The 9,236-nt window shown below is 43.7% G+C and overlaps 1 non-coding gene across 1 annotated transcript; it reads right to left on the reverse strand.

The window, feature by feature from the left end:
• Positions 1-755: 755 nt before the first annotated feature.
• On the reverse strand, positions 756-874 carry LOC138361390 (5S ribosomal RNA). The gene has a single exon (XR_011226945.1). It is a non-coding gene; the product is annotated as a 5S ribosomal RNA (ribosomal RNA).
• Positions 875-9,236: the final 8,362 nt, after the last annotated feature.

The following is a 9,236-nucleotide window of genomic DNA, read 5'->3' on the forward strand; positions in this document are numbered from 1 at the left end:
TTGATGTGTTAGGGGGTTTTCGGTTAGGTGTGGTGGTGGTGATTGGTGGTGATTGGTGGTGATTGGTGGTGATTGGTGGTGGTGGTGATTGGTGGTGATTGGTGGTGAGTAGTGGTGGTGGTGGTGGTGGTAGTAGGTGGGAGGGGGGGGGGGGGGGGAAGGGGACTGATGGTCTGTGGATTCCTTCTCCGTACCCCTTACATATAAGCAAAAACATGCCTTCCTGTGGGTATAGAAACATTAACACAAATTATATCAGTAACTGATATTGTAGCCTTTTAAACAGAAAAGATTTGTACATACAAATACTTTTAAATTATCATTTATTTGTGGAAATGGCATTTACGTCATTAAATTGATACCTCAGCATCAAGTGTCCTGCAGCTGTGGTCCAGTGGTAAAGTGTATATAAGTGATGCGTATTCTTGGAGTTGCGAGTTCAAACCCGGATTAAGCTATATATATATATATATATATATATATATATATATATATATATATATATATATATATATATATATATATATATATATATATATATATATATATATATATATACACAACATGTTTTGTTTTGGTTGTTTGTTTTTGTATAAAGCCTCACACACTATATTAAGCGAGTTTGTTTTAAACATGACATACATATTAATTCATTTTACCAGGCCTTATTCCACACAACTCCGTGAATTTCCCGTGGAGCCAGCCATTCAAACAAAAACAAACGAAACAAAACAAAACAAAACAAAAAACATTATTGCCAACAGCATTTGGTGTTCCCAGGCGGTCACCCATCCAAGTACTAACCAAACCCAACGTTGCTTAACTTCGCTGATCGGACGAGAAGCGGTGTTCTCAACGTGGTATGGCCGTTGGCATGAGACTGCCTACACATTGTGGCTAATAACCAACTCTTTTTAGTCATCACGGCAGGATACGGACCTTCTTGTGGTGTCTTAATGGTAATTGTATCCTAACATATTTTTGTCTCCTTGGCATGGATATTTAACATCGTTTATTCAGTCTTGGGTTTATGTTCTTTCGCCATTTAGAGACATTTTACATCTACCTACTTCCTCAGCCTGCCCTGCCAATTTCTAATGAATTTGTGGATTTTCTTTTGTAATACATACATGTGTGTGCTCATCTGCTCTTCAGTTTTTATGATATTTGTCTCATCTGTCCTGCTTTATGATACTTTTACAAAGAACATGAACAAATGCTTCTATTTTAGAGAAGATATGGGATCCAGGTTTCGGAGCCGTAAAACCAACCGTTGTGATTGGTGGACGAGTTGCCAGGTTGCAGCTTCTGTACCGTGCCGGCACATAAATAGGTTCGGCTCAAGCGGCGGCAGCATCATTCCCCCGTGACTGTCTGAGCGTCTCTCATCACCTTGGTTATCTCATCATCATCATGGTAGAAGCAAAGCCTACCAAGAAGGCTGCGGCTGCTGCTGTGGTGGCCACCACCAGGAAACCTCGCGTCCAGGTTGCTCACCCGAAAACTAGTCAAATGGTTCTAGCCGCGGTCGCAGCACTCAAAGACCGTAAGGGCTCGTCTCTACAAGCAATCAAGAAGTACGTTGTTGCCAACAACAAAGTCGAGGCTGCCAAGATCGCCATTTACATCCGAAGATTTCTCAAGAAAGCAGTGGCTGACGGCATTCTTGTTCAGACCAAGGGAAGTGGAGCTAGTGGATCATTCAAGCTGGCCGTAGCAGAGAAGAGGGCCGTTCTAACTCCCAAGAAAGCCACCACAACCAAGAAACCATCTACAGCAGCAAAGAAGGCCGTGGTAACTCCCAAGAAAGCCGCCACAAGCAACAAACCACCTACAGCCTTGAAAAAGAAGCAGCAGCAGCTTGTTGTTGGGAACAAAAAGCCCAAAATAAAGAGAGCTTCAAAATCTCCCAAACCACCCAAGGCAAAGAAAGCTGTCAAGAAAACAACAAAGGCAAAATAAACGACGACATGCAAGCAGCATGAATACACATGACAATAAACATCCAGGCCTCCCCCCTCAGTGGAGGGGCCTCATATGATTCCAAAAAGAGTTTAGTTTTGTAGACAAATAAATCATTACTTTTGGGGTAGATTTACTCTGTATATTATATATATATATATATATATATATATATATATATATATATATATATATATATATATATATATATATATATATATATATATATTTATATATACACATGGGTGAGGTGATATGGTACCAAAGTTTTGGGTAAGGTGATTGACATTTACACAAGATAAAACACGAACCAATGGGAATAAAAACATAAGAATGGAAGTAACTGCAGAAGGCCTATTGGCCCATAACACAAGCACTTCCTCTTGATGCTTCTATATTGGTTCGGAGTCTTGAAGCTATAATATATATACAAAAAACTAAATAGTCTTGTTAGACAAATTGCCCCTATTAGAGGCAAGTTGACTAACAAGCCGAATGACTGCAATTGTTTTGAATTTGAGTTAAATCTAACATAGAAATGTAATCAAACCTAACCTAACCTATGCTAACCCAAGCTAAGCTAACCTAACCTAACCTAAGCTAAGCTAACCTAACCTAACCTAACCTAACCCAGCAATTCATGATCTTAATATAATACTGTTAATTGGATAAACCAATTTGGAAAGAAATGTTCGAAAATAACAAAATTAACTGTGCTTGTTAGGAAAATTGGGCCTTGCATACTTGTCCCAATAGTGTGGTTCTCGCTTTTAGGTACGACATAAACGTATACCTAAGTTGAGAGAGAAAAAGATTCGCACTCAAACATGCATATCGATTGCCAGTCCTGAATTCTGGGTAGATATTCGTGTCCTCCCTTTTCATTTACCATCATTTGGATACTATCAAAACAGCTCTGAGAAGGATAAAATGAATAAAACGGGTAGCTCACTCATGTAAAAAGGAAGAGTTGGGAAAGATCTCTCTCTCTCTCTCTCTCTCCCTCCCCCCCCCCCCCCCCCCACCACCAATGATCCTGCTCTGCTAGTATATAACGGAACAAACCTTCCCCCCCCCCCACCCCTCCCTCCCCAATCAGAGTCCCTTTAAGCATGCGAGGATAAAAAATAGATTTCATAAGACCCAATGTGCTAGCTGATATCAAAACAATTTATGTTATCGTCTATTAAGCCCTTCAGTAAAAAAGTATAGGGACCTAATTAGGTCCCGTTTTGAGGTGGTGGTGGGTGGAATCGATGGATTAGCCAAGCTCTTATCCGCCGAATCCGTAGAGGGTACGACCCTGGCGCTTCAGAGCGTACACCACGTCCATGGCAGTGACGGTCTTCCTCTTGGCGTGTTCCGTGTAGGTTACAGCATCACGGATGACGTTCTCGAGGAACACCTTCAGGACACCACGGGTCTCTTCGTAGATGAGACCCGAAATACGCTTCACGCCGCCACGACGAGCTAAGCGACGAATAGCGGGCTTGGTGATGCCCTGGATGTTGTCACGTAGCACCTTACGATGACGCTTGGCGCCACCCTTTCCGAGTCCCTTGCCTCCCTTGCCGCGTCCAGTCATGGTATTGAAGTTGTGTGAATAATAAAATTTCGGAAGAATCAGAATAATACAGGAGAAGATGCCCATAGGGGCGAGCTTGGAAGTGGGGACAGAAGAAGATAAGGGGGGGTGAGAGGAAGAAGATTTGTAAGAGAAAAAGTGCCAGGGCTAAACCCAGCTGCGTGTCGTTAGGTTGCGGCTTTCGAGGCAGGGACTCAGTCGGGTGTTTTCAGTGACAACATCGGGACATCACAAACTCACAACATCACAGTGATTGGCTCAAGAGCGTCAGGGCTGAACTTTTTTACGGATTGTTTGTGCTGGTTGTTGAGAGCTGAATATGTAATGATAGCGGATGCTGGGTGTTGAGAGCTAAAGTTTAACGAAATACAGAGTTAGGAAGAGGATCATGGATGGTAGAGAAGAGGTCATGATTGTTTCGTGGTAGTCTGAGAGTGTGTAGGAGAAAATCAATGTGTTGTTCATGATGAGTGAGTAGTCTATCGATTTGTTTGTCTGATAGAGTTTTCCAGTAGGTATTTAGGGCAGGAATGTTAGTACTTTCATGGAGACTTTGACTGGTATTTAACTCTTGCCATCGGGTGTTGAGTACCCATCTTAGTGCTCTGTTCTGTATTCTTTGAAGTTTTATTTTGTTAGTGCGTGCAGATAGAGAAAGAGCTAGTGGAGCGTATGTTAGGAGAGGTCTAATAAGTGCTTTGTAAAGGTGCATTTTTGTGTCAGGTTTTGCAAATCTAAGTCTGTATAGTTTCTTCATGGCTTGAAGAGCTATTGCATGTTTCTGTGTTATGTGTGTGTGAAAGAGTAGTTGTCGATCAAATGTGAGTCCCAGGACTGTGGAGGAGGGAGATACAGAGATATAAGTAGGATTTTGAGTGTATGAATAGAGTTTGAGAGGAATTGGGCGAATAGTTCTTTTACAGAAAAAGTAGGTGATTTTAGATTTGCTGGAGTTGGTTTTTATACGCCATTTGTACTCCCACTCAGTGACAACATCAAGTTCTGTTTGTGCTCTGTTTGTTAGTGTATCAATGGTGTTGCTGGTGACAAGGTGAGAGACATCATCAGCATAACATATGGTTAATGAAGTGTGATGAACAGGGTCAGGAATGTCGTTTATGTATAGGATGTAGAGTGTTGGGGCAAGAACAGAGCCTTGGGGAACACCGGCGTGTAAGTTGAAGTAGTCAGAGTGTTGTTGGAGGAACTTAATTCTCATTGTCCTATCGTCTAAGTAGTTCGAAAGAAGTTTGGTGGTGATAAGAGGAAGATTAAAGTTGTTGCATAGTTTGAATTTTAAGCCGTCATGCCAAACAGTGTCAAAGGCCTTCTCAACGTCCTTAGTGATGAGTGCAGTCTTAAGTCTTTGGTGCTGATTGATACTGAGGTAGTTAGTCATGATGTTTAAGGCGTCGTGAGTGGACCGGTGAGGCCGAAATCCAAACTGTTTGTTAGTGAGTAAGTCATTGTGTTCAAGGTGGGTTCTAAGTCTCTGGTTGATCAGCCTTTCAAAGACTTTGCCAAGTGTCTCTAGAAGGCTGATGGGTCTATAGTTCTTTGGGTCAGTGTGGGGTTTCCCAGGTTTTGGAATAAGAACGGCTGTGGCAGACTTAAAGTTGAGTGGAAAGTATCCAGAGGCAAGGGAGGCGTTGAATAGGTTAGTGATAGCAGTAATGATAGAAGCAGGGAGTTGTCTAAGAAGGATATGTCCAATGCCAGACGCACCAGGGGCTCTACGACGAGTGCCCATGAGAGCTGTCTTGACATCAGCTAGAGTTAGGGGAGTCTGTAGTTCAGTGTTTGAATTGAGATTTTCAAGGTGAATGAGGTCGTCTGGTGTAGTTGCTTGTCTATTTTGGTGTATCCAGTCTTCGACTATTTCAATGTTGGGGCGTGCAAATGGTTCAGGAGGATGAGGGTGAAAGATTTGTTCCCAGTGGTGTTTAAAAATGTTGAGAACTGCTTCAGGATCAGTGATTTTGTTGTTATTATGTAGAAGGTATTTAAACGGTGTGTGAGTTGATCCTTGTAATCGTTTGATTCGTTTCCAGAATTCTTGAGGTGTCAGTTTTCTGTATTGTTCTGCTTGTTCTATAAGGTGTTTCCAATGTTTTGTGTGATCTTCATCTAGGCTGTTAAGGATATGGTTTTTTAATGCTGTTAGGTCCCATAGTATTTGTCCATGACGATGTATGTTTTGTAAGAATCTAGTGTGATAGCAAGCTAAGAGGCGTTTGGAGCGAATGGAGGGGGTGAAAGTGAAATGTGGTTTGTGTGTTGTTTTAGGAATGGAGATGTTTGCTGCATGAATGATGGTGTCTTGTATGTTGCGTGCTTGTGTGTCGATGTCAGTGTGATGTTTGTCATTGTATTCATAAGTGAGATCAGTGTCATCAATGTGTTGTTTGAACATGTCCCAGTTTGCCCTATGGTATGAGAATTGAGGAGTGCTGGGGATGAGAATAGGATTTGTGGAGACTGTGAGAATTAAGGGAATATGATCAGAGCCCGTAATGGGCCCTGGTGAAATGAAGTGTTGCAAGTTGCTGCCGTGTCTGTTGGTGAATATGAGATCAGGCCGGCCAGAACCTGTATGTGTGAAACAAGTGGGGAAATCAGGGCCAAGAAAGAATAGATGTTTTTGGGTGTATATTTGGTGAAGCTGTCTGCCATGCTGATTTGTGGTATTGTGGTGGAATGTAGGGTGTTGTGCATTGAGGTCTGCAAGCAGAAAAACAGGCAAGTGAGAGTTGTTGAAGAGAGTTATGAAATCTTGCATGGGAATGTCGGTGTTAGGACGGGTGTAGGTTGTGCAGATGATGAGAGACCCCATTTGTGTATGAACTTTAATGGCTAGGAAATGTTTGTGAAGCCAATGAGTGTGTAAGAGTTCGTGTTTGTATGAAGAACGGATGAGTATTGCAACTCCTTCATGTGCTTCATCTGGTGACTGGTAAGAGGTGTAGCCATAATGTTTGATTTTATATGAGTTCGTGATGTATGTGCTATTTAATAATAGCACATCAGGTCTCTCGATCTCAATAAAATCTGACACCATGTGTCTAATGTTGAAATATGCCCGCACATTAAACTGTATGATCTTTATGAATTTTTAGGTTTTGATGGGGTGCTGGTGGGGTTTTGTGCATGTACAAGAGCATGAGGGTTGCGTGATTCAATGAGTTGGGCAGTTATTGAGGAGGGTGCATCTTGGAGGATGGTGGTAGGAATTGTAGGATATTTACAGCGGGAGGTGGGAGTAAGAAAACGGGTTGCTGAACGGGCTCGGGACGAGACAAGATGAGTTACAGAAGAAATGACTGAAGTTGTTGGGGGATGGAGGGAGACAGAAGGCTTGTTGACAGGGACCGGGTGAGAGGTATCAGAGGTTGTAGTGTTAGTAGTCAGATTGGAAGTGGAGAGGACAATGTTGGGAGAAGAGGTTGAAAGTGCCTTTGACATGGATGCTTCAGTTTGGGATAGTCCAGGATGTGCTGTTTGGTCAGTGGCACCGTTTTCTGTAGCAGTCAGGAGTGGGTTGGTAGGAGATTGTGGGGGAACTGTAGTATTTTCTTCAGCTGAAGTCATGGTGTTTTGTGGAGTGAGGACTGTAGGCGAGAATGGAGCAGAGCGCAATAGTTGAGTAGGAGGAACAGAGATACTAGGAAGGCCGTTATGAGTGAGAAAGATTGGAAGATAGTCAGCAAAGTCACGGCCATCGTCCTTGGCCTTCAAGTAAGCAGCTTGTACACAGGCAGTGACTCGTTCATATGCAAGGTTCTGAAGAGGAGAATAAGGTGGAGGTGGTGGGTGAGGGAAGAGAGGTGGAGAGGACTGAGTTTGTTGTGCAGTATTATGATGATGTTGCTGGTGAGGTGAAGCATTAAGGACACTGGCATAGGACATTGATGTGGCTGATGCTGTTTGGTGATGAGATAGGTTATGGGAGGTTGAAGAAGAGGAATGAGGGTGTGCTTGAGTGCGAGGTTGGTTATTGCGAAGAGATTTTAGGGTTTGCTTTCTCAAAGGGCAAGATTTGTCAACTGCTGAATGACCTCCTTGGCAATTGATGCATTTTAAAGTGTTGGCAGAGCACTGAGTGTAAAAATGGCCTTCTACAGAACATTTTGAACAAATTTGTGGGCTTTTACATTTCCGGGTTTCATGACTGTATTTGTAGCATTTAAAGCATTGCAGCAAAGGAAGATAGTCAACTGGACTAATGAGATAGGGAGGAGTGCTGGTGTGGAGGATTTTAATTCCATGGTGCAAGAGTTTTTGAGCTTCTGTAGGGGAGGAACATTGGATCTTGAGGTGTTTTGTATTGGGCACTGGGTATATCTCCATTACAGTAATAGCATTCCTGTGAGAGATGTCTTGAGAGAGATTGATAGTAGTAGGTGCTGAAAGGACAGAGCTGTCGACATTTCTTACAAGTACAGAGCATTTAGTTTTTTGTTCAATAGTGAGAACAGGAGTAAGTGAAGCTTGTGTGAGTTTTCTGAAAGTAGGTTCCTTGAAACAGGCAAAAAGGTCGTCTTCAGAGGCAATGAGAAATTTGATGGTGTTTGTGTTGGCATGTTTTATATGGTTAGTGGCTGGTGTGCCAGTGGCATTGTAAAAGGTAGTGATGCAGTCAACTGTGTCTATGGGTGTATTCCCAGTGTAGGTCATCCGTAGACAGTGAGCCATTGTGACTCACTGTCTACTGACAGTCCCGTGTCTTGTGCCAATCACTGCGATTCCATTAGCTCAGTGGGGGGGTCAGTGTGCTCGTGAGCTGTGGGTTGGAGCTCGGTTGTCAGAGGCGTAATTCCGGGTTCCTAGCAGGCTAATTGAACCCGGTTCGGCACAAATACAAAGTATTCGTGAGTCCTGAAGGTGTTACTCAAGGGCAACCCCCACTGCTAGTTGACTCGCACTATCACGAGGTTCTAGCAGTGGATCGGCATAGCAAACAAGCCAGGCAGGGAGACACAGGGCGCAAGCACGTGCTGTGACCCCACCTGGGAGGAAAGGACGAATACCCCACTGCACTTTCACCGCACAGGGGGTAGGTCCCGGCCTGAAGAGGAAGAAATGTTTAGCAGAGGAGAGAAAGAGTGCTATACACGGCAATACACATTACGTAAGTTAGGCCATCCAGCTGTCCCTGGTTTTATTCAGGGTGGCAGTACGGGTTGGCCCACTAGGGTAATGTATCTTTGCACGTTATATCACTGATAGAGCTGTAACATAAACCGTGAACACGCCGAGAGGAAGAGCCGTCGTTGCCTGAAAAAGAGGTGTGTGCCAGTTTGCCTGGGTGTTGCCTTGGATGGAAGATGGCTGTGATAAGGATGTGGCCCCAGGTAGGGTTACCACGAGAGTATGCTCGTCTAGGCCGACCAAGCGGCCCTGACCTTGCAAGTTAGCAACAGGTGCTACTAGCGCTCTGCATCTCTGGCTGTTGTTAAATCGATGCTGTTGGATCACTGTGGTGGTTGTGATGTCAGATGCCTCAAAACGGTGGTCCCATGTAACTGCAATAATGCAGAGGCAGGTGGTTGCAGGTGCGGGGGCGCTCAAACAGCGTATCGCCTAGATCTCACTGCGAGCGCGACGTGCTGCTGCTTCCGTTGCCAATGAATAATGAAAATTTCGGCACGATTTCCCCAGACTATATCCCGTCAAGCGGACGTACTTGTAG

The sequence above is a fragment of the Procambarus clarkii genome, unplaced genomic scaffold (assembly GCF_040958095.1).
Source record: "Procambarus clarkii isolate CNS0578487 unplaced genomic scaffold, FALCON_Pclarkii_2.0 HiC_scaffold_345, whole genome shotgun sequence".
NCBI classification, from domain to species: Eukaryota; Metazoa; Arthropoda; class Malacostraca; order Decapoda; family Cambaridae; genus Procambarus; species Procambarus clarkii.